The sequence below is a fragment of the Felis catus genome, chromosome A1 (genome assembly GCF_018350175.1).
Source record: "Felis catus isolate Fca126 chromosome A1, F.catus_Fca126_mat1.0, whole genome shotgun sequence".
Taxonomy (NCBI): domain Eukaryota; kingdom Metazoa; phylum Chordata; class Mammalia; order Carnivora; family Felidae; genus Felis; species Felis catus.
Genome location: NC_058368.1, coordinates 75,397,849 through 75,421,680, shown reverse-complemented (window position 1 = coordinate 75,421,680; position 23,832 = coordinate 75,397,849). Strand labels below are relative to the sequence as shown.

The 23,832-nt window shown below is 38.9% G+C and overlaps 1 long non-coding RNA gene across 2 annotated transcripts; it reads right to left on the bottom strand.

The window, feature by feature from the left end:
• Positions 1-641: 641 nt before the first annotated feature.
• LOC111560119 lies at positions 642-9,740 on the bottom strand. 2 transcript variants are annotated; one of them, XR_002741698.2, is made up of 3 exons: positions 9,248-9,740; positions 1,301-1,431; positions 642-993 (listed from the first exon to the last, which is right to left on the bottom strand). It is a non-coding gene; the product is annotated as an uncharacterized LOC111560119 (long non-coding RNA). The 2 variants fall into 2 exon arrangements; XR_006596620.1 differs by having other exon boundaries at positions 643-1,002; positions 9,248-9,739.
• Positions 9,741-23,832: the final 14,092 nt, after the last annotated feature.

Below are 23,832 nucleotides of genomic sequence, written 5' to 3'. Positions count from 1 at the left end.
GGAATTAATGACAGATGTGAAAGCGACCGGTTCAGAAGCCTTCGTCACAACGGGACTGAGTAGCAAAGAGGAACACGGTGTGGGGGTGAACACAGGCCATTCTTCCAAAGGCCCCAGAGGCTGCCTGAGGGCAAATCCTTACTATGGAAACTTAGTCGTATTTTCTTTCTATGGGAATTGAAACGTTAGACTCAAGAATCCGTCTACGGGTCAAAAAAACCAAGATGATGATAAGAATTATGATCCCACTTCAGACATCCAACTGATAAAAATAATGTACAGAATGATCAGCATTGCTCTGAGGCATTCATTAGGGTATGTGCATCACACTTCTATGGAGTGACAGATGGTTGTGAATTAATGAAAGGAAGACACCAAAAAACACTGAAATTATTTCAGAATGAGTTTCCCCAAATATGGCATATGGCTGGAAACAAATTCTATGTTATGCTTGTTAAATCCATTAGGTGAATTCTTGCCTCAACCTGTTGTTTTCTTCTAGTCTTCCTCTCTCCCTCTCCTCCCTCCCCTACCTCTCCCCTCCCTTCCCCTTCCTCCTCCCCATCCCCTTCCTTGCCGGCCCCTCCCCTCCTTTTCTTTCATTCATTATGAGGTTTCTCGATCCGGGATATAAAATGTCTGTAGTCAAGAGGTACTAAAAAGTGTTTAATGATCAATCTGTGCCCCAAAATACAGAGGCAAGGATGGCCTGTTGCCCTCTACACTCTAATCGCAACATTTTTTTCCCTTTTCTTTACACTCCCAGCCTTTTCTGATTCCATTCCAAGCATCATAATTAGTATAAAAAGCATTGTGCTTCTCAGAAAAGGAGTAATTCATCTGATGTCTGTCATTTTGGTCAATGACAGCCACAACATGAAATACGTGTGCCCGGGGAAGACGTAAAGAGGAAGTTGACTTTCACTCATAGAGATTTGCTGAGTTTCAGGAATCTTGGATCTTTAAGTTTGAAGCTTGGAGCCAGAGCACCCACTATCACAGCTGATAAAAAAAAAAATAGCCTATTAGTTCCCAACACAATGCTATGTTATATAAACTAAATCTCTCTCGCAATTGTTTTTAACATTGGACCTTCCCCCAGTCCCAAGTTTAGGAAAAAACAAAACCTCTTAAAATATGTATCTGCTTCAGACTTTCTAGCAATCCTTTAATAAAGAGGATATGAGTGTTAAGAACAGTCCAAGCTAGAGTTAAGCAATATGTTAACTATTACTTCAGCTCTGAACCGTACTGTTCCGTGTTAAATGAATTAGTCTTTGAAGGAAGCCGTGCGAATTACCCCAGGACTTGACTTGAAAGGAGCGATGTGGGTTCTCCGGCCATATAATCCGCAGCAATGCTGGCTACTTTAGACTGTTGATTTTCACTGAGTCTTGAATTTCCTTCTCTTGTCCTGTTGCGCGTGCATACCTGAAAGCATATTCGTGCTTTTTCTGTAAGCCGTATTTAATTCTCTCCAATTTCCCTTGAACTGTACTAAGTCTGAAGAATGCTGAGAACTACAACCCATGAACTGAGTTATGAGTTTATAGAGATAACATTTGGATGTATCTCTTGTTTTTCAGACAATATAAGTAAGGAGCTTAGAAGAGTCTATGGCTTATAGTAATTGCTATATAAGTGTTAGACATTTTTATTAATATGACTGTTGCTGGGGCGCCTGGGTGGCTCAGTCGGTTGAGCGTCCGACTTCAGCCCAGGTCATGATCTCACAGTTCATGAGTTCGAGCCCCGCGTCGGGCTCTGTGCTGACAGCTCAGAGCCTGGAGCCTGCTTTGGATTCTGTGTCTCCCTCTCTCTCTGCCCCATCCCCACTCGTGCTCTGTCTCTGTGTTAAAAATAATAAAACATTTTAAAAAATTTAAAAATATGACTATTGTTATCTTGTTCTTAGAAATGTAGAATATAATTTCCATAATTACAAATATTCTAAACATTTAATGCAAAGTTGAAATAATGTCTACCAACATGTAATCAAGATACTCTGTGTGTCCAACACCAGTTTGCCCCAATTAATATTTAAGATTATTTGTTGTTTGTTCTAGTGTAGATATGGAGAAAAGAAACTACTACCTTGATCATATATTATACTCATGAAAAAGAATCACCTTATTTTAATGGCTGGTTTCAGAGTTAAATATTTGCAATTCTTCAATATAAACTCACAGTGTAATTTTTCTTAAGTCTAATCCTAGTTACTGTGTTTCCAAAAAGCCATTGTTTCCATAATCAATGTCTTCCCACATGTTCTCAAAATGGTAAAAATTATGCATTGAACATGGTCACAAGGCTACACATTTTTATTATTGGGGATAAATCATAAATATTTCATTTTGATGATGTATCATAAGTGATAATGTAGTTCTACTGTCTATAAGGGAAAACTGAGGCATAGAAATTGTAAACAGAGCCAAGATGACATAATTAAGGGTTGGAGCTGGGGGTTGAGGGAAGGACACGGCCTCAGAGCCTCCCCCTCCCCTCAGTGACCCTCTGCAATGTCTCTCTAATAAGGACAGAAAATTCCCTACCCAAGCAGAGAATAATAAGTATCATTGGTTACTTTCATCCCATATGCCATTTTCTATTATCGCTATTATTTGCGTTTGTTTAGTTTCCATAGATGGAGTAGTTTAGCGACTCAGAAAACTGTATGACATAAGGTCCTTATATTTCTTGCTGACCATTTTCTCTGTTTGCCTGTCGGTGGGGACATCTTTTTCCATTCTCAATGTAGCACATTTCCTTTTTTTCTAATGTTTTCTAGTACTGTCTTCAATTCTTCAAGAGAATATTTCTAATTTCTAAAGGTCTTTTGAAGTATTGTGTTTATAGATTTATTTTTCTCAGGTGTCAGACAATAATACCTTTATTTTTCTGACCAACTATCAACTATTTCTTAAAAGTCATCAGTAAGAGGGGCGCCTGGGTGGCGCAGTCAGTTAAGCTTCCGACTTCAGCCAGGTCATGATCTCGCGGTCCGTGAGTTCAAGCCCCGCGTCGGGCTCTGGGCTGATGGCTCAGAGCCTGGAGCCTGTTTCTGATTCTGTGTCTCCCTCTCTCTCTGCCCCTCCCCTGTTCATGCTCTGTCTCTCTCTGTCCCAAGAAAAATAAATAAACGTTGAAAAAAAATTTTAAATAAAAAAAAAGTCATCAGTAAGAATATTTATTAGACTATTTCTGAAGGCATATTTTGATCTTATTTATCAACATAACAACAGATACATTGATAATTTCTTATTTTGTTAATCTGATCTGTATGGCACGGAATACAAGTTGAATGACCCAAAGGGAAATTGTCCTGTTCCATACCTCTTACCTATGAAGCCATCCCAGCTCTGGTAAAATCTTTCCCACAGAATGTTCCTCGTGTCTGTCTCTTTTCATTTCTTATGCAGCAAAATATTCATTTCCGGGATTGGATCCACACAGAAGGAAAGATTTCTTCATGCATTCATTCATTCCTTCATCCTATATGAATTTATTGAATACCTGTTCGATCACTTTAAAATATATTTATTTAACCTTAATCCTGAGCGGGACACCATGCCAGGCACAGAGAAGGATGGTTTGAGAATATAAGATTAGAAAGGAGTACAGTCTGATATTTCCCACATTTCATCTTTACTGCCAAAGCCTCTATTTACTGTTGATTTGTTCTGGATGTGGCTTGATGATCTTGGTCATTTCAATATGCTATAGCCTCATGTGAAAAACAACTATCCCCCTGAGTGTCTGACTTACCACCAAGAGGAGAAATAATCAACCAGGAAAATTGGAATCAATGTATGCAGCTTGCATGTGATGTCTGCAGAGAGTGTTGAAACATAAAATATATTATTCAAAAAATATATACGACAGGAACATATGCATTGGCTTTAGGAATCTCGGTTGTTTGGGATCTCATTTAGATCAAGGCTGACTGCACTTCCTGATGACAACATTGTGCTCTCAGGTTGAATTCTCCCCCAGCCTAACAGCAAGTAATACCCTTCTAAAAGCCATGAATATACCTACTCCCTTGAATATCAATTACGTTAACACGGCAATCTTCCTAGTCTCCAGTTGCCCATGAAACGGAGCCTTGAAATTCCTCCAGAACCTAGGTCACCTTCATGCCAGCAGCCTGCTCTGTCACCCTGGTGCCTAGGTTTTGAAAGGCGGGGCTTGCCAAAGGGAAGAGTCACGTGGAAATAAAATGATGTCACTATCAGGATTCTGTTCTTTCCCCATTGCACTAGCACAACAGAAAAGAGACATCTTCCCCCAGAATTTATATCCTTAGATACCTATCTCTCTCAGCAAATGAAGAAATGTCATGCATTATGCTTCATCGGACGTATTTTCCGTCTCTTTTGAAACATGTATTTTTTTTTCTTTTCAATAAAAATGTGAGATGATTTTGTTTAAAAAGAAAAGAAAGGAAAAAGATAATCTATTTTATCTATCTATCTCTCTATCTCTCTCTCTATCTATCTATCTATCTATCCCCCTTCCTTGCTAACGGTATTCACCAGACATCTGTTTGCATTCATCCACTAAACATACACACACCCACACATACAACTTGTCTGAAATTTAGTAAAAATCTCCACATTCTCTCTGACTCTCCACACTTAAGGTCACGTCTTCTCTGTGGGAGGTGCCTTCAAATCATAATAGCCAATGACAAAAGATCATTGCTGGGAAAGTTCTGAAAATATCAAGTTCTTGACACACTGCCTGCACCAGGGACAGGCTAACAAGGATATACTAACGAAGAATCCAAACCCCTCTTCATTCAATTCATTCAGTTTTTACATCCGTAGAAATAAACACCACAGTGTCTTAAAGTTACCTACTGAAAAAGACTGTCTGTCCTCTGCTTTATCCGCCAACATGAATTGCGGGCATGGGTTCCGAAAGAATAACCACTTGGGCTCGAAAAAATACTTTTAAAGTTACTTTGGAGAGAACTATGAAAAAAATAACCTAGAATACAAACAGAAACTTGAAGGATTCAAGGGGAACAAAAACCAATATATTTTTCCTTGTTTAGTGAAGTCAATACAATTGACTAGAATAAACTATTCAAAATGCAGGAGATTATGCAATTGTTAAGTGTTTCCTAAAACATGAAAGTGTTACTTTAGTGTTTGAAGGACTTTAGTTTTGATTCCATTGCCATCATTTAAGAGCTGTGCTACGTGGGACAAGGGAGTAGCCTATGTATAAACAATATAAGCATATATATGATTTTTATATTTATATGTGTGATTATAAATGTATTTACATATTTATATTGTATGTATATGTCTTCATGTCCCCATTTTTAAATTGAATATACAAAGGATTACTGTACATATCACTCTGAGAAAATCATAGACTCATAGGCATTTTGAACCGTGCAAAGTAGAGTGCCATTGAATACTTTACCATTTCAGGAAATATTAAGAAATATTAGGGGCGTCTGAGTGGCTCAGTTAAGCGCCTGACTTCAGCTCAGGTCATGATCTCTCTGTTAGTGAGTTCGAGCCCCAAGTCGGACTCTGTTCTGACAGCTGGGAGCCTGGAACCTGCTTCGGGTTCTGTGTCTTCCTCTCTTTCTGCCCCTCCCCAACTCTCTCAAAAATAAACATTAAGACAGTAAAGAAATATTACATATTAACCCCAGCCTGTTGCTTACAACATGACTCAATGATTTATGTCCCTCTTATGATTGCGACTTCTTTGAGGATACAACTTAAGGCACTATGCACTGTGGCCTGTACCTGAAAATTGCAAATCAATGATCAAGTTACTTAATGAGAGATTATTATAGGACTTATCAAAAATTTTCATAGACAGTGTGGAAAATTGAGAGGAGAATTTCTCATTGTAAAATCCTGATTGGGTTAATGTTGTAATGACATCGTCCTAATGAATCTCAAGGCTAGAGAGTTAATGCTGTGGGGTTTCATGAGCAAATACAAAGATGTTTCCACTCAGCTTGTTCTAAAATAAGGGAAAAAAAAACTAAAAAGATCTGAAGCCAAACTTTTAGTTCATGAAAAGACATACTGGCATTTGAAATGTATTAAGCCTTTCCCCTCATAATTTTCACATTGTAAATAAAAATAATGAATCTCAACAAATACTGATTACCTTTATGAGCCTTAAAATCCAATTGTATTAAATTTTAGCCTGATGCATTTCCTTTAAAAAAATACTGTTGGGAAATAGGCTCAGGTAGGTATTCAAGGGCCTACCACACTATTCGAAATCTAAACTTGCGTTGATTACTAGCAAAGACTATGTCTATAGACATAGCTTAACTCTGTCGATACGTCATTCTTTTCTGTTCAGATTTTTATTTAAATTCTGGTTAGTTAATATATAGTATCATATTTGTTTCGCGAGTAGTATTTAGCGATTCATCACTTACATAGAACACCCAGTGCTCATCATAACAAGTGCCCTCCTTAATGCCCATCCCCCATCTAGCCCAGATACAGAACTCTTATTTTCCTCCTTTTTACTTGATTATTCCTACATTTCTATTAATATTTTTTAAAGTCCTCCTACTCTTTCTTTTCATCTGATATATAAATAATTATTGAGGCTGCATCCAGAAGACACTACATACATAAACAACGGTTTCTTAAACATATCGACGTTATTAGATTTATAACAGTGTTCAGTGATATGCCACTAATACAGAGCAGTTAATTTGGAAGGAACTGGATATATATGAAGATTAGTGCAAACTAAGTATAGCACACAAAGCTACTCTTTGCTTACTAATTAGATTTCTTGCTGAATTCTTTAGTCTGGAAGCAATAGCTAAGAGAGATCAGTAGGAGAATGTATCCCATGGAACCATTTAGCTGGTATCTTATATCAGAACAAAGGTCACCATAGCTGATTTGTTACTGAAAACCCTAAGTTTTATCTTAGCAGTCCCTTCTGGAAGAACAAAAGGCCCATAGAATCACACTTCTTAGCAATGGTACCGTTTTTTAAAATAATTTAGATATTTTGCATTTAAGCCTTGTTTGGGAAAAATATGTATAATTCCTCTTTATTCTAGGTTCAAATTTGGTTGGTAGTACATAAACAGTGTTAAATACCACAGACTTCGAATATGAGAGTCACAAGCTTACTCCTTCCCTGAGATAATTTTTCCCAAACGAGTAAACAAAAAATGGTAACTTCCCCCCAAAAGGAGATAACCCCCACCAGTACAGGGCTCTGAAAACAAGAAAACTCTCTTTTTATCTTCTTATCTCTCAAAAGTACATTAAATGTGGGACAGAAAAAAAAAAGGAGTGAAAATCAAGTAAAAGGTTGTTAAAAAGAGAGAGAGCATTTGCTTTTGGCTTTATGTGGTCTGACAAGCCAGGTCTTTGATGACGTAGACCTTTTAAATGGAAACCCAGGCTGGTTTTCTAAGCGGCACTGTTGTTTTAACAGGGTTGCTTATATATTTATTTATATACTATCAGTCTCAACGTTAAAAATTTCTCCGAAATAAAAATTCTATAAAAGAAAACTAGCATGGCAGTTATATATATTTAATAAACCCCTCTAAAATTATGTACCTTATGAAGCACTCAAAGCGATTTCTAATCATCACATATTTAAGCTATGTATTTATTTAATTGTGACAAGCAAAATAACATTACATAAATTATATTCTATCTTCAGGCAAAACTCATTCCAATTAAGGGTAAGCATTTTGTAAGTGCTTAATATTTGTTATTACATTAAAAACAGCTCTTGGAACACCATGAAGTTTCACCGCAATGGCCCTTGTGGAACTATAACTCTTGTTGAAACCACATTGTATTTTGCCTTGGGCAAAATCTTCTGCATTTGCTTTCACTATAATAATTTATTATCTCGAGCTAATATCAGCAGTGCACACAATGTCTAAAAATGTTTGCTACAAGCAAAGATTACAGGGAAGATTCTTTCAACGTATCAGCCATTTTTCTTTCTTCTGATACACAAAGGGATTAAATCCTTACGTTAGAACATCGCATTCAGTTCTTTGAACATGGCAAAAATATTTTAACTTGTTGGTTTGTAATAAGTAATTTATGAATCTGATGATTGTTAAACTTCTATTTTCTGCATTATCAGATTACTTAAAATATGTGTTTTGGCTGTTATCCACTGTTATCTTAATTGCATTGTATCTTTGTTTCTTACAGAGCATGAACGGGGGAGGGGCAGAGAGAGAGGGAGACACAGAATCGGAAACAGGCTCCAGGCTCCGAGCCATCAGCCCAGAGCCTGACGCGGGGCTCGAACTCACGGACCGCGAGATCGTGACCTGGCTGAAGTCAGACGCTTAACCGACTGCACCACCCAGGCGCCCCTGTATCTTTGTTTCTAATTGAGCATGCTGTTCTATTAAAGAAACAAAATTTTATACAGAAAAAAGTCACATATATGAATATATGAAAAAACAATATGTATTTGTAAATTGTCTTTTATTTTAACAAAAACGATCTTATCTTTGCAACTAACATTTTTTTTTTTTTACCACTATAGTAGGGCTAACTACTCAGGTTTCTCATTAAGTAGTTCACTATTCACCTCATTTGTTTAACTCTTTACTAATATCAGTAACACTCCAGTTTCAAGCATCTCCATGTTTCACTTTATTGGTTATTAAAAATAATACTGCATAATAATTCTTTTGTATACTCATATAAAATTGTGCCTATTTCTATAAGACACATTTATAAACTAAGCTTTCTGATTCAAAGCGTATGTGTATTTTAATTCCTGATGAATCATGTCAGTTTATCACCCACAAAAATCATACATTTTAGTGTTCTCGAAATCGACGTATGAGAACACCCATGCCCCTTTATACTCCCTCACACGGAATACTCTACAGAAAGGAAGGAAGGAGGGACAGAGAAAGAGAAAGGATGTTGGGATCATGACCTCTCCAAGTTTTAGAAAAGGGTAATTTTCCTGGGAGTTTTGGGGGGGACAGGGAGAAAACAGGCGGGGGCTGGAGGTGGTGCATAAAATGAGAGCAGGATTTATAGAGATCCGTATGAAGAAAGCAGTGTGATTAAATCAAAATTGCCCACTTTGAGTCCAAAAAGATGAGGCAATTTATATCATATCACTATCTTGCTATTTAACTTACTATTTTTATATATTCTGTCATATAAAAGCATGGTTCCCCACGGCTTATAGAATCTAACCCCAATCTTTTCACACCAACATTGTAAAAGTCACCCACTTTGCAGAGAGAATTTATTATTCTTGCTCTGGTCCATCGCTCACTCCCTTCATGGTATCATTTACACGTCCCACGATTCTTGCCATTCTATGGTTCTCTGCTTTGGATGCATCCCCGAGTTTTCTCCTTCTTTCACTTGTGATCCATGAGCAAATCCGGGGTGTTCCATGTCTGCGACATATCCGGTAATCTGAGCCCTCACTTCTCTCATGAGAAACAACAGGGCCGCATTGTCATTGGGCGATCACAGTGGAAACACCGCAGAAGCTTTCTCATTGGCTGCTGCCATGGAAACACCAGGACAGCATCTTCATTGGCTGCTACCTGCGGAAGCATCCGGATGGTTTCCTCACTGGCTATTCAGCTTCCACTGCTGTTGCTCTGGACTGAGCATTTATTTATGAACCGGATCACATCGTGTCATTTCTCTGCTCAGGGAAACTTCAAGAACTTTCCTACTTGGAGACAAAGCCAAAGTCCATGCCACAGACTGAGAAGACTTACCTGATTGAAGCATTCACTCTTTTCCTTCCTTGCCTCCCCCCCCCCCCCACCCTTGTTCCCGTCCTACTCGGTTCTCTCTTCATCCCAGGTATCTCCTGCTCTCAAACTCTTGCTTGAGCTTTGCTCTCTGGTTGGACATTCTTCTCCAGAGAGTTCCATGACGTCTCTCCTTTTCCTTCAAATGCTCAAGTGCTACCTTACCTATGATCATTTTATATCACCCATCATTCTGAATCTTCCTTCACTTTCTTATGCTTTGTAAAACACTTAACTTTACATTTTTTACCCGTATCAATTATTGGTTTCTTGTTGTTGTTTTTGTCATTTTGGTCCCTTCTCCCTATTTAAGCTTCAGGAGGATACGGCTTTCTCCTTCATCTCCTTGCTTTTCTCCTCCGTTTTCCTAGAAGCAATTTTCCCAGTCCCAAGAATAGAGAATTTTACTTGCTATGTAATCAGTAAGCATTTTGTGTGAATTTATGTAATTTGTCCGCATTGTTGATACAACCTGAAATACCTATCTCTCAATTTTCATTCCTTCTCCTTTCCTTTAGAAACCAACTACCCATGCCATTTATTCCATTAAGGCCTTTTTAATTCCTTCAGTTCTTTTTTTTTTAATCTTTTTTAATGTTTATTTTTGAGGCAGAGAAAGACAGAACCTGAGCGGGGGAGGGGCAGAGAGAGGGAGTCACAGGCTCCTTAGGAGCAGGCTCTAGGCTCTGAGCTGTCAGCACCGACCCTGATGAGGGGCTCGAACCCACAAACCGTGAGACCATGACGGGAACCAAAGTTGGACGCTTAACGGACTGAGCTATCCGGGCACCCTTAATTCCTTCGGTTCCAATTAAAGGTTCTCTCTGAAAGGTTTCAGAGTATTTTAAGTTCCTACCTTGGAATCTTTGACATTGCCTCATGCTTTCAAGTTACTAAGTGCATAGCTGTGTCTCCCAGTAGAAGGTAAAGTCCTTTCAGTGACGACTGTAGAGACAGGCAACCTGCCACCAGTCCCCAGGGTCCCCTCCGTGTAGGTTTGCCAGGTAAAATAAAGGATCGCCCGTTAAATTTAAATTTCAGATCAAGAACAAATGCAATATTTGGAACACACTCATACTAAAATCTTCATGCTGCTGAAATTCAATGTAAATTCTAGTTTACCTCTGGGTTTTATTTCCAACCTTGCTTATAGCATAAAGTTACACATTTTTGTCCAGCAACAAATACAGGCAAATCCTCACAATCGGTAGCCATCCATTTTAATTTCCTTCTAATATCCCGTGCTGTGTCTCCTACAGTCATTTATCTCAGCAAACTGGCAAGACTCTGCTGCTGCTGAATTCGTTTAAGAATTTCCATAACCATACAGTACACTTTCTCCTTTCCCAGCATGCAGTTCCGTTAAAATAAACCTTTGGGCACCTGCTTGGTTCATTTGGCTTGAGCTCTTGGGTTCAGCTCAGGCCATGATCCCACAGTTCCTGAGGTCAAGGCCCACAGTGGGCTCTGTGCTGATCAGTCGGAGCCTTCTTGCGATGCTCTCTCTCCCTTTGTCTCTCTGCTCCTCCCCGATTTGTGCACATGTGCTCCCCCCCCCCCCCAATAAATAAAATAAAATAAACCTGTATATTTATTCTTGTTAGGATCAATTGCAGAAGATGGCAGTGACATTTTATAGTGTGGCCGTGGCATTAATGGCTCATATTTTAAAAATAGCTTCTGGGGCACCTGAATGGTTCGGTCAGTTAATAAGCCGACCCTTGATTTCTGCTCAGTTCATGATCTCACGGTTTGTGACATCAAGCCCTGTGACGGGCTCTGTGCTGACAGCATGGATCCTGCTTGGGATTCTCGCTCTCCCTCCCTCTCTGACCCTCCCCACTCATGTGCACACATTCATGTCTCTCTCTCTCTGTCTCTCTCTCTGTCTCTCTCTCTCTCTCAACATAAATAAAATAACCTTAAAATAATAAAAATAGGTTCTCATTTTAGAACAGTTTTAGATTCACAGAAAGTTGCAAACATAATTCATGGAATTCTCAGATATAAGCTACCAACTCCCCTTAATGTTATCATCCTACGTTACCATGATACGTTAGTCAAAACAAGAAATTAACATTGATCCAATATTACTGAATGCTAATTTTCAGATCTCTCCAGTTTCCCCACACATGTCTATTTTCTGTTGCAGGATTCCATATGACATTCAATTGTTATGTCACCTTGAGCTACTCTGGTCTGTGACAGACAGTTTCTTAGTCTTGTTTTTGATGACCCCGAAGTTCTGAAAGATACTGTCCAGGTACTCTAGAGAATGTGTTTCAATTTGTTTTGATTTTTATTTTTTTCTGGAAGAACACTGGTAATTTTAGTTATTCTGATTAGGTTGGAGATATTATTTTTTTTTAAAGGAAAATCACAAGGGCCAAGTGCCTTTTTCATTATATTTTATCAGAGTGCTTGTAACATCAACGTGACTTACGGCCTAATTAACCTTGAGCACATGATTAAAGCAGTATTTGCTGGTTTTCTCCACTATAAATATACAATTTTCCCTTTCCTAACTCACTTTTATTACATGAACTACTCATTTATGAGCTATTTTTTGATGATATGTTTGGATAGATTGAATTTTTCTTCAAATTATATATTGACAGTTACATATCAATTCTTCTCAAGATTGCTTAAGCTCAAAAGTTCCTCTAGAATAGAGAAATGAGACTAGCATTTACATCAATTAGATTTTTAAAGTATGTAAGTAAAAAAAAAAAACAAAAAACAAAAAACAAACCCTCCAAAGTACAAATGCAGATGTTTTATTTACCTCTTAAGGGGAGCCTAGGTGGCTCAGCTGGCTAAGCGTCTGATTCTTAACGTCAGCTCAGGTCGTGATCTCATGGTTCGTGAGCTGAAGCCCTGCATCGAATCCTCCTTGGAATTTTCTCTCTCCCTCTCTCTCTCTTCCCTCCCCTGCCCATGCTCTTTCTCTCTCTCTAAAAATAAATGAACTAAAAAAATATATGTTTATTTACTTCTTTAAGACTGGCTGCAAAGAGACCAAAACTAAGGTATTTTCAAGCTGTTCACCTATGACTCTATAATGTTATCAGACTGAAAGATCAGAACGATAATTTAGAGCTAATGAATTGAATATAAAGAGGATTAATGTTAATTTTATTACTCGATTTGTATCAACTCAAGGTGTAATTCACATGTAGCCATAAGATCCAACTGATCAGTAACTGTTTTACGTTGTGTTTCCCAGAAACACACTCCGAGGGAAATGATTTTCGTGTATAAGATTTCATCAGAAGCGTTCCAAGAAAAACTAATAAGGGAGAGGGGAAATGGGAGTGGAAAAGGAAGGGGGCCAAGAAGGTTCATCAAGGAAAGTGCCACAGTGGGTAAATCTGGCTCAGTCCCCCTAGCTAGAAGACCCCTGCTGGCTCTGCTTGGGTGCTGGAGGGAGTTGCAGTCCTCACTCCTACTGCTGCCACTCCCTGGCAAAGAGGTGTCCCAGGGGACAATGTAAAATCCTCAGCAGCCTTGGCCTTGCCCTGCACAAGGGCAAAGAGGTTCCAGGAGTCTGAGAGCTGAACTCCAGCAAAGACACACAGGAGCCAGACGCAAAAGGTGGCCACGCGCAGTAAAGGAATCTGTAGGACGTAGGGACGCCTACCGGACTGAGCCACCCAGGCACCCCCCCCCCGCCTTTAATTTTAAAGGTCCCTACTTAGTGAAGCTTCAGATATAGAAATCCTAATGGAGACACGGTGTCTTTTCCAGATGCATGAAAAACAAAAACAAAAAGCTAATATCACCTTCAATTGAATTAGTTTAGAGTGCAGTGTTATTGATTTCATTTTAATTACAAAAGTAAATTTGAGCCGGAGTGTGTTGGGCTTTGTATTGTGACATTGCAGTGGTTAGGCTGCCTGTTAGTTATGGTACAATTGTTTGCTTCACGTGAGGGAAAGCATCTAAAGAAAAGCAAAAAAAACAAAAAAAAAAAAAAACAAAAAAAAAAAACAAAAAAAAAACAAAAAAAAAAAAACAGTGTATAAAACCGTTGTCTAAAAATCCACCCACATCCAAACCTCCACGCTCTCAATAGACAACACAAACAAGGAAACACATAGATTCGTTCTCCAGCTCAGAGAAAATTCTTTAACAATGACAGAAACATGTTGCATACGGACCTTTTCTGGCCATATAGTGTGCGCTCTGGGATCGAGGCTTTCACTGGCAGAAATGGATTCTTGTGTTTATCTAACACTTGTCAGCGTTGTGTTGCCCATGATAGCCCTTCCGTAAATAGTTGTTAAATGAAATGTCTATCAGTTTACTTCAATATGGTATCAGTTACCACTTCATACCTATCACAGTGGGCAAATCCAAGCCAGTAACAACACCAGACACAGGCAAGGATGTGGAGCCACAGGAACTCTCACTCAGAGCAAAATGGTGCTGGTAATATGGGAGACAGTTTGGCCATATTTTATAAAACGAAACATACTAAACTAATCACACTCCTTGGTGTCCAAGGGAGTTGAAAATCCGTGTCCCCACAAAAAGCTGCATGAGGATGAATACAGCAGCTTTATTCACAGACACCGAAACGTAGAAGCAACCAGAATGTCCTTTCATACGTGAACGGATGAACTGAGGCTTACCCGCGTGATATCGTTCTTTTATTTAGCGCTAAGAAAAAAGGAGCTATCAAGCCATGACAAGGCACAGAAGACCCTGAAATGCATATCACTAAATGAAAGAAGTCAATGTGAAGAGGCCGTATGTTGTATAATTCCAACTATATGGCATTCTAGAAAATGTAAGAAAGAAAAACTGGACATAGTAAAAATCAGTGGTTTCCAGGGGTTAGACAGGAGGGAGGGATGGGTAGGTGGGGCACAGAGGATTCTTTGCGCGGTGAACTTACGGCGGTGCACTGTTGTCATGATGCTGTCATATCATTATACATTTGTCAAAACCCATAGAAAGCACACCAGAAAGTGTGAACCCCAATGTAATCTCTGGATTTGGGGTGATAATGGTGAGTTACTGTGAGTTCATCAACTGTAACAAATGTGCCATTCTGCCGGGAGATGTATAGTGAGGGAGGATGCGCAGGCTTGAGGTCAGGGTATATACGGACAATCCCTGCCATCTGTTCAATTTTGCTAGAAATAGAGAAATGCTCTAAAAAAGTAACATCTGCAAAAAAGTAGCATCAGTGAACTATCCTAAAAGTCTACAAGTCACCAGATGTATAAGCAAACTCTAACTTCCTAAATCTGTTGCTAAAGAGCTTAACATGTTTGCACTGATGGTAAATGTTTGTATGCACAATTTCACGCACACAGCACTCCACTTGTTCAAAACGCTTACGTGAAGGATTTTTCTACTTCTTGATCCCGTACAAGTGTGAATTATTTTGGAGAAGTAGCGACAGTTTCTCTCTTCCAATCCTTGACATTGCTAGACTACATTCTCACACGTTGCCTACTAAGCATTGGATTGGATGAGTCAAGGCAAACGATTTGGATATGTTAATGAAGCTGTATTTTACCATTCTTTTAAAACATCCACGTCATATCTGAATTTGATGAGAGAAAAAGGAACAAAGGTTGGCTAAATCTGCCGGCACTTCTGACCTTATTATTGGTCCTTTAATTTGGGTTAAAAGGCCATTGCTTTGGGAATGCGTGTGCACGTGGGTGATTAATAAAAAGTATAACTGGTCTCAAGGAAGGAGCATTTTGGTTGAGAGGGAAGATGGGGAGACTTGGGGACTTGACAGTTTTGGGGAGAACAGCAGGTCTGGGTGTATGAAACCTTTCGGGCAAGCAGAGTCTGTGATGAAGGAGATGGCATTTCAGTGAGAGGCAGAGAACTGGGAAGCTGGAAAGCACTCGGGGATTGTAGCGAAAAGTAACAGGGACACACTGTCCACTTTCTAATTTTTGATAGAGAAAGAAGAGAGAGAAACATCGTGCCCCATGACTCCATCCTCTCCCAGGAAAACATGAGCTTTCTTGCTTCTGAGTGCATGTCTCAGGACCAAGGCAGAACCCATATTCAGTTAGCCTATAGCTGTCATTGGATTGCGTGGCTATTATCTGGTTTCCAGCATTTTTGAAAAGCACCAGAGATCTATGGTTTTGCCAGGAAACCTTTGGCTTCTTACTTCTACTTGTATCTGCTGCCCACACAATTTGATTTTAGGCCACAGAGACTAATCACGCCCAGCATTCAAGGCAACCACTAAGCAGGGTGATGGAACGAACATAGGTCTCAAACAGATATGGGTCAAACTCACAAAGATAAAGAGGGAATACTGCCCCATTAAGTCCAAGGAGTGTTGAACAACCAAACTCTATGAACGAAAGGCACTTGGCTGTATGTCAAACAAAATAAAATACAGAGATCAGAAAGCTGCCAGATTTTTCTCTGCACCTCTGACTTGAGCTTTAGAATGCTTTTTCATACCAGACTGGCTTTCTCTACCTGGGGCAGGGTCGGCGGGGGAAGGGGGGGGGGGCGAGTGGGGTCCTTGACAATGACAGTTCCCAAAACTCACAATGGAAAGCTTCGGCTGCATAGAAAAATGAATGTTCTTTCTTAGATCTACCTTAAAAAGTCCAAAAGGAGGACCTTTACAGCCTAGTTTCTGTCTGGCACACGCCACTGGATAAATCAACCGAGCCCAGAAGACTGAGGTCAAGTCCGGACAACCGGCCCCTTCCCCTGGCCCAAGAGTGGGGTCTGGTCTGTGCTGGTGACTCTCAGAGGAAGTTCACCACGTGGATTCTGAGCGTTCACAGCCCCAGAGATCAAGGAAGAAAGCACATTATGGTGCTGCCGTGGCCGTATTTGGGGATACTCAGAATTACATCCCTCTTTCTCTTCTCTGTCTCTCTCTCTCTTTTGTTAGTTTGAAATGGAAGAAACATACCCTGTGGGGGGTTTAAAGGCAAAGGCGATACTTTAAAATGCATTACACAGTATTATATTAGAGACAGAGAGAGATAGATGATAGATAGACAGAGATCGATTATTCGTTATCTTAATTTTATTACATACGACATAGGGCCTTATAACCTCTGTTTCCTCAGAGAGTTTTTCCGAGCTCTGTACTCAGAAGTAGTATATTAGTTTGGTTACTGCATAATGATAACAATCTTTAGAGCAATACTGAAGTCATTTGAGACTCTAAACATTATGCAATCCAGACAGGAGAAGGATTCTAAATTCTCATCATCTGGAGACACAGATGTTTGACTCCTTTGTTTGCTTTTTTGTGCACTTAAAGTGTGAGCTGCTTAATCTTATTGACTAGATTTTTTTTTTTTTTTAACAGTTTCAGTTCAACGTCACTAAGAACCGTTTGCAAAATCGGTCTGGTTGAAACACTTAAGCAAACTCACTACTAGGAGTGCTGTTGAAGAAAATCACTCCGGGTGGTATAAGCCATTTGTTAGTCATTTATGCTTAATATTTGCGTGACTTACCTAAATTATACAGAAGTGTGCGATTAAGTCCTTCTGCAGTTGTTGGAGTTTCACTTTTGTTATTGTTTCTCCTTTTTCTGTTATTACCAGCCGCCCATTTTGTTGAAAATGCTCTTGCCACAAGAGACGTAAATTTTCTTTGTGGGGATAGTGTGTTTAATTAGCAATATCAACTATGGAAGGAATGTGGGATTTAAAGTCATTGACACCTGTGCTCAAACCCCACTGCTCCCATTCTCTGCTCCTACGATCAGGGGCAAGTTATTAAAGATCTGTAAGTATCAGTTTTCTTGTTGGCCAAATTGGTCTATGAGAAACACATTTCTGGGACGTTAAGTATGCTAAAAGATACCCTGGAGCGTTTTAGGGCAAGGAGGACCACAATCAGACCTGTGAGTTACGAAAATCTCCTTGGCAGCAGGAAGAAGATAGGATTGGAGAGGCATGTTGGTGGTAATTGCATGTGTAAGCGTTGGAACCAAGGCAACACATGTGGGTTAGAATAGGATTGTCAGAGATCAGATACGGGAGCGAGTGCCAATGGTGGCAATTCTCAGCCTTGGGTGGGCAACAGGCGGGATTCAGACATGAGTACACTTTTCAGGTTCTCCAGATACCCTCCAGGCCCAGAGAACGTTGTGAACCAGGCATCTGTAGATGTGGTAGACTGATGTAGGTCAGACGAAATGGAGCAATGGTTCTTAACTTAATCGCCTGGGCAACTTTGAGGAAATATGGATGCCCTAGTCTCACCCAGAAACAGTAAGTCAGAGTTTCTATTCGGGAGTTTGACTAAAGTAAGATTTAAAAGATCCCTAAGAGATTGTAAAGAACAATCACATTGAGAATCCCTGAGAAAAATGAGTCTCTAGGCCAACGCTAAGAGTCTTAGAAACCCAAGTAAGTGGAAATGCCATCTACTGAGAGAGGAAACATAGGAAAATGCACAGGTTTGGAGCGTGGGGCAGAGAGAATGGCTTGTTGGGTTGGGAATATTTTGAATTTGAGATACCTAAGGGTCCACCTAGTAATGATGCCTGATGTCAGGTCTAGTGCCCTGAATATCAGAAAGGAGGTGTTACTTAAGACCATATGTCAGAATATAAGGGACAGTTGAAGCCATGGACAAGGGGGTGGAGTCTCCAGAAGAATGTGTGGGGCAAAGATAGGAAAAAATAAAGACAGGAGTCTGAGTCTGGGTAACAGCACCACAGGGGGGCGGAGGGGGAAATACATTCCGTCATTCAGATGCGTGGAAAAAAGAGAGACCTACAACCACACTGGTGTATGTTCGTGAAGGAATCTCTGTCAGGATTCGTGATCTGATCCAGCCATTTGGATACAGAACTACATACAAAGGAAAATTAGAAATGCAAAGAGTATAGTAGCCCCAAACCAAAAGCAGATGAACTTATTTGAACGGCTCTGCAAAGGCTCTCCTACCCCCCTAAATGAGGATCAGTTTATCATAGAGCAGAAAATTAAACTTAGGAAACAGACGCCCCACCAATGTTTTCAGCTTAACCAAAGCTATATGCCTTTGTATTGTTCCAGAATTTATAACATTTTAAATTCCACAAATTAATTAACTTGCTTTGAATAGATGAAGAACAATAATTAGAACCTAATGTCTTTTCTATTGGGAAACATACAATCATGGAGTAAAGAGGATTGCTTTTGTGTTTTCCTTACCTGCACCTTGGGAAATAAAGCAAAACTGCATTTCACAGCCAAAACGAATTTTGGCAGAGCCTTTCAGAATTGTAAAGTACAGAAGCTCTTCTGGTCTCTGGAATTTAAATACGGAGTTTCACTCATTAGGAAACAATGACCGAGGTCATACAAAAATTCCCGTTATTTGAAGATTAAATCACCCCGAGTGGTCATACTTGACCTTTGTCAAAGAAACAAGCTTAGGGAGAACGAGGTCATTGTGAAATTTATAACTAGTATATTCTAATTATATTTTACTCTTCTTCAAAAAGCCGGTTATTCTGTATTAATCGCGTTGTACTCTTGAATCAAATCCGGTGGAACCAACACTTTCATCCACATCTTAGTTCTGAGACATGGAAGGAGCCGCAAGAAAAAGAACCCGGTTCAGGAGAAATGGAGTCTGAATCCCAACCCTGACTTGGGACCTAAGCATAAGCTTGGGCCAGTTGTGTAACATATCACTTGGCAGGTGGAGAAGAGAATAATGATACATTGCCAAAACTGAATGAAGGAATCATGAAAAATGCTTCCCACAGAGCTCCTCACAGAGAAAGGAATAAGAAATTGGGAGCTTGCATTGTTATTATAATCATGAGTATTGTCAGTTCCCTAAAAACCTTGAATCCTTCCTTTCTAATACTATTAAATGTTAAGGGCAATGCTTGGGATATAAACTAGCCATCTCCTGCGTTTTCCAAAACGATAATTTTTTCATTGTTAACTTTCAAGAAAGCATCCATTCACTCGTCATGAATCCCTAAATGAATTTCAACCCCAACCTGTTGCTCCAGTCTCTTGTTCTATCCTTCTGGGGTACATTAAATTCTAGCTGAATTCAGTGCTTCAGAAAAGGTCTTTGCTTTACTTACCTCTGTTTTCTGGTTGGCCACCGCAGTCAGCTAAATGGCTGTCCCCCAAATAGGTCGCCATCTGTTTCCCCAGAAACTATGAATTTGATAGTTTACATGGTAAACAGGACCTTGAAGATCTGATTAATGGTTTTAAAGTAGCAGGATCAGGAGCATCTGGGTGGCTCAGTCAGTTAAGTGTCTGACTCTTGATTTCAGCTCAGGTCATGATCTCACAGTTATGAAATCAAGACCCACATTGGGCTCCACACTGAGTGTGGAGCCTGCTTAAGATTCTCTTTCTCTCTCCCTCTACCCCTCTCCCTGTCTCATGCTCTCTAAAATAAAATAAAATAATAAAATAAAATAAAATAAAATAAAATAAAATAGCAAAACCACCCTGGCTCAATCATGTGGTTCCAGTGTAATCGAAGGCAATCACAAGGTCCCTTTCAGCAAGTGGTTGAGAAAGACTGACATAGAAGAGGAAACGGCCATGGGCCAATGAAAGCAGCATTAGAACGACATGGCTACAAATTAGAGGATGCTGGAAACCACCAGAAACTTCAAGAGACCAGGAATGGATTCTCACCTGGAGCCTCCAGGTGGCACCAGCCCTGTTAACGCCTTGATTTCACCCCTGTAAGATTCATTTCAGACTTGTCTTTTCCTGATATGTAAGACAATAAAGTTGGTTGTTTTGGGTTACGAAGTTTGAGTTGATGAGTTACGGTGGCCCTAGGAAACCAATGCAGCCACCTCTCACATCCTCTTGAGAACTAGCTCATCCCTTCTTATTATCCAGGCTGTTGCTCAAATGGCATGTCCACAGAGAGTATTTCCACAGGGAAAAAAAAAAGACAATTTACATAAAAGTCTCAGGAATCAAGATGCGTTTGGATTTTCAACAGCACCTCTGAAAGCTAGAAGATAAGGAAGCCATGTATAAACGTCCTGAAGGAAAAGAATTTCCAGCCCCCAAATTATATATCCAGCCGAGCAATCAGTCAAGTATGTTGGCAGAATAAAGATATGTCCAGACCTCCAAAAATTGAAAATATTTACCTCATAATCTCACCTTTTCATAAATCTACTGTATGATGTCCTTCATTCTAGTGATGAAGCATTTCAAAGAAGACAGCAAAGTCGGGGACAGGTGGCACAATCCCAAGAGTGGGAGGAGATGGGCTGTCAGGATGGGACTTATGTGTCAGGTAAGGACAGTCCCTTCAGATCAGAGCATGTCACACCGCCAGTGGAGATATTTTTTCTAGTAGGTTAAGAGCTCTCCTATTTAATGCAAAGGATGATCTTGCGAGGAGAATTGGGCTGAAGGACTGATAAACACGAAGAGATCTATAAGAAAGGGAAAAAAAAAAAGATTTGCATTGAAAACAAAAAAATCGCAGAAGGGATAAGCACTCCTGATCCAATCTGCAGATTAACTCTGAAGAGCAGACATAAGAGTATGAATAATGATCGAGTAAGATGTATTTTTCACATGTAAGGGTGCTATGGGGCTGAAAGAAAGGAAGCTAAGTCATCAGTTTAGCAAGTAATTGAACCTGAACTTGAGGAATGATAAAGAGGAATGTGAAGTGTGCAATGCAGAAATTTGGAGGTTAAGACCAAGGACTTGACCAAAGTCATCGTAAGTGTCCTGAAAAGGGAGGCCGTTGGTTGTCTGTTAAGAGATCTTGTAAACAAGTTCAAATTTTAAGCTCTTAGAATTACATAATTTTGATAAAAGTAAAAACATAAAAAGACTGTAAGATATGATTTCTAACAGCAAGAAAGAAACAAATTATGTAAACCCAAGTACCTCTCCAACGCATAAAAATGACATAACAGAAAGAAGTGTAATGAGACACACAGCAAAATATTTTAAATACATTTCAAACACAAATACACAGAATATAAATTTATTAACAAATAAATCATAGAACTACAGGAAAATATACGTGTTGTGTTGGAATGAAATTTATTAAATACACTAAAATGTATGCCACAGAGAGGTCAAGAATATGACTGAGAATGACAGATGAAAAATATTTAGCAAAATTAAAAAAAAGGCCCTAGAACTGATGATGGCAGGTCATAAATTGAGAATATCAATTTCTTACGCTCATGGCTAAAAATATGACAAAATAATAATACAAAGCTTAACATTATTACTGAGTACCTGAACAAATGAGGTACTCCACTATTTATGGATATGAATTTAGTATAGAGTAGTGATTTCTATAAAATTACCAGCTAACAAGATATGCTGTCTTAGACAAATACAGAGGAGAGAGGGTATAAAGCTTAAATCACTAAATATGTTATTGTTTACATATATGACTACAGCTTAGATATCCACGTATCCACAATGCTGGCCTGGCATTCATCTTGAGCGTAACAATGTAAATTTCTAGGGGATTGCAAGTAATTGTGCTTTAGTGCGTTCTGACAGAATTTTGAAAACCATTTCAGAAACTTGATTTCCAGGTATCATGAGGTATCATCAAGGAGAAAAACTGCCATTAAAACCAAAATTAAAAAAAATATATATATATGTGTGTGTGTGTGTGTGTGTGTGTGTGTGTGTGTATCTTTGGGAGGAGATGCCTATTTGCATAGAGAGAACCCATGGATTTATCTGATCTGAACTGTGGCGTGTGTGGGACGTAGGAAAGCCAAGCGCAGAAGGCATCTTTATAGTATGTGAAAACGGATAATTAACTCCAGGTCATAACCTGATGAATCTGTCTAGGATTGTTTTATTATCAGCCAGTGAGAGAATTGGTCATTGACTTCTCAAAACCCTGGTTCCCTGTAGTTCTCTAGAGATATTTCACATGTTCTCATCAAAGCAATAGAAATCTGACACAAACACTCTAAGTATTTTAAAAGCTAATTTTCAAGTGAAACTCCTTTACACAATCTCTTGAAAGAGGCAAGATTGTCCTTTCCAAATATAAAGACCAATTGTCTTTTCACCCTTGAGCTTTCTTGTTCCGCATAATATTATCTACTTTTGTGGTATTCATTTTGATGGCATTCATCTGCGGTTTCCAAAGATCTCCCATTATTTATGTTTCCTTTTACTCCAGCTATATAGCCAACTATTTTCATCATAAAACTTATTTCAGCATTTTTCTTCTTTTTTCCGTAAGATTTAAATTTCACTGTGATTTGCCAATATCATCGACCAAGAAAATATCAACGGTTATAAGCTTGAGACACATGCTTTAAAAAAGGTTTTAATCTAATGGATATAGAGTTTGTTAAATATTTCATCTAGAGAGTCAATCCATTACCGAACGTCTATAAAACGTAGGTTGATTTGGAGAGTTAACTGAAAGCTGATTGTTTTTTCATGGACAATAACTTACACATTATTATACACTGTATGTTAGCATAGCCAAATAGAGGTAATTAGGTATTAAAATGCACCATTATATTGAAAGGGAAGTGTTAACAATTTCTCGTGATCCTGTACTGGCCAGCGTGGATCTAATTACCAGTGTTATTCCTTTTCTTATAATTCTAAGGGTTTAATATATTTCCCTTGATCTGAATATAAACTGCAAATACACTTTATTGTCACATTGTTAAATGGTTCAAGGCTGTTGTTCAAATGTCTATTTGGCATGTCAGTGAAATTATATTGCTATAAATTTCTGCCATATTTATCTCACCTTGATTTTATGATCTTGAATTTGGGCTACATTGGCCATATTTGGAGATTATTCAGCTTCCTTTACTAGTTAAATTTTGGAAACATGATTTTTATTCTTTCTGTTCCATGACTGTTAAAAAAAAGACAAAACTGCCTTCCATGTCTGTATTGAGTCTCTTAGTCCTCAGGTTTTCCTTGATGTTAATTTAATTTGATTTAAATTTTAAACCATTCTTGCCTATTGTCTTAATTCACGTTCTTTTAAGTGAAAGTGGATTTTTTCTAAGTAATGAAAATGATAATTTGTTTAAAGATTTATTGTCATTTTATGAAGAAATAGAAGTG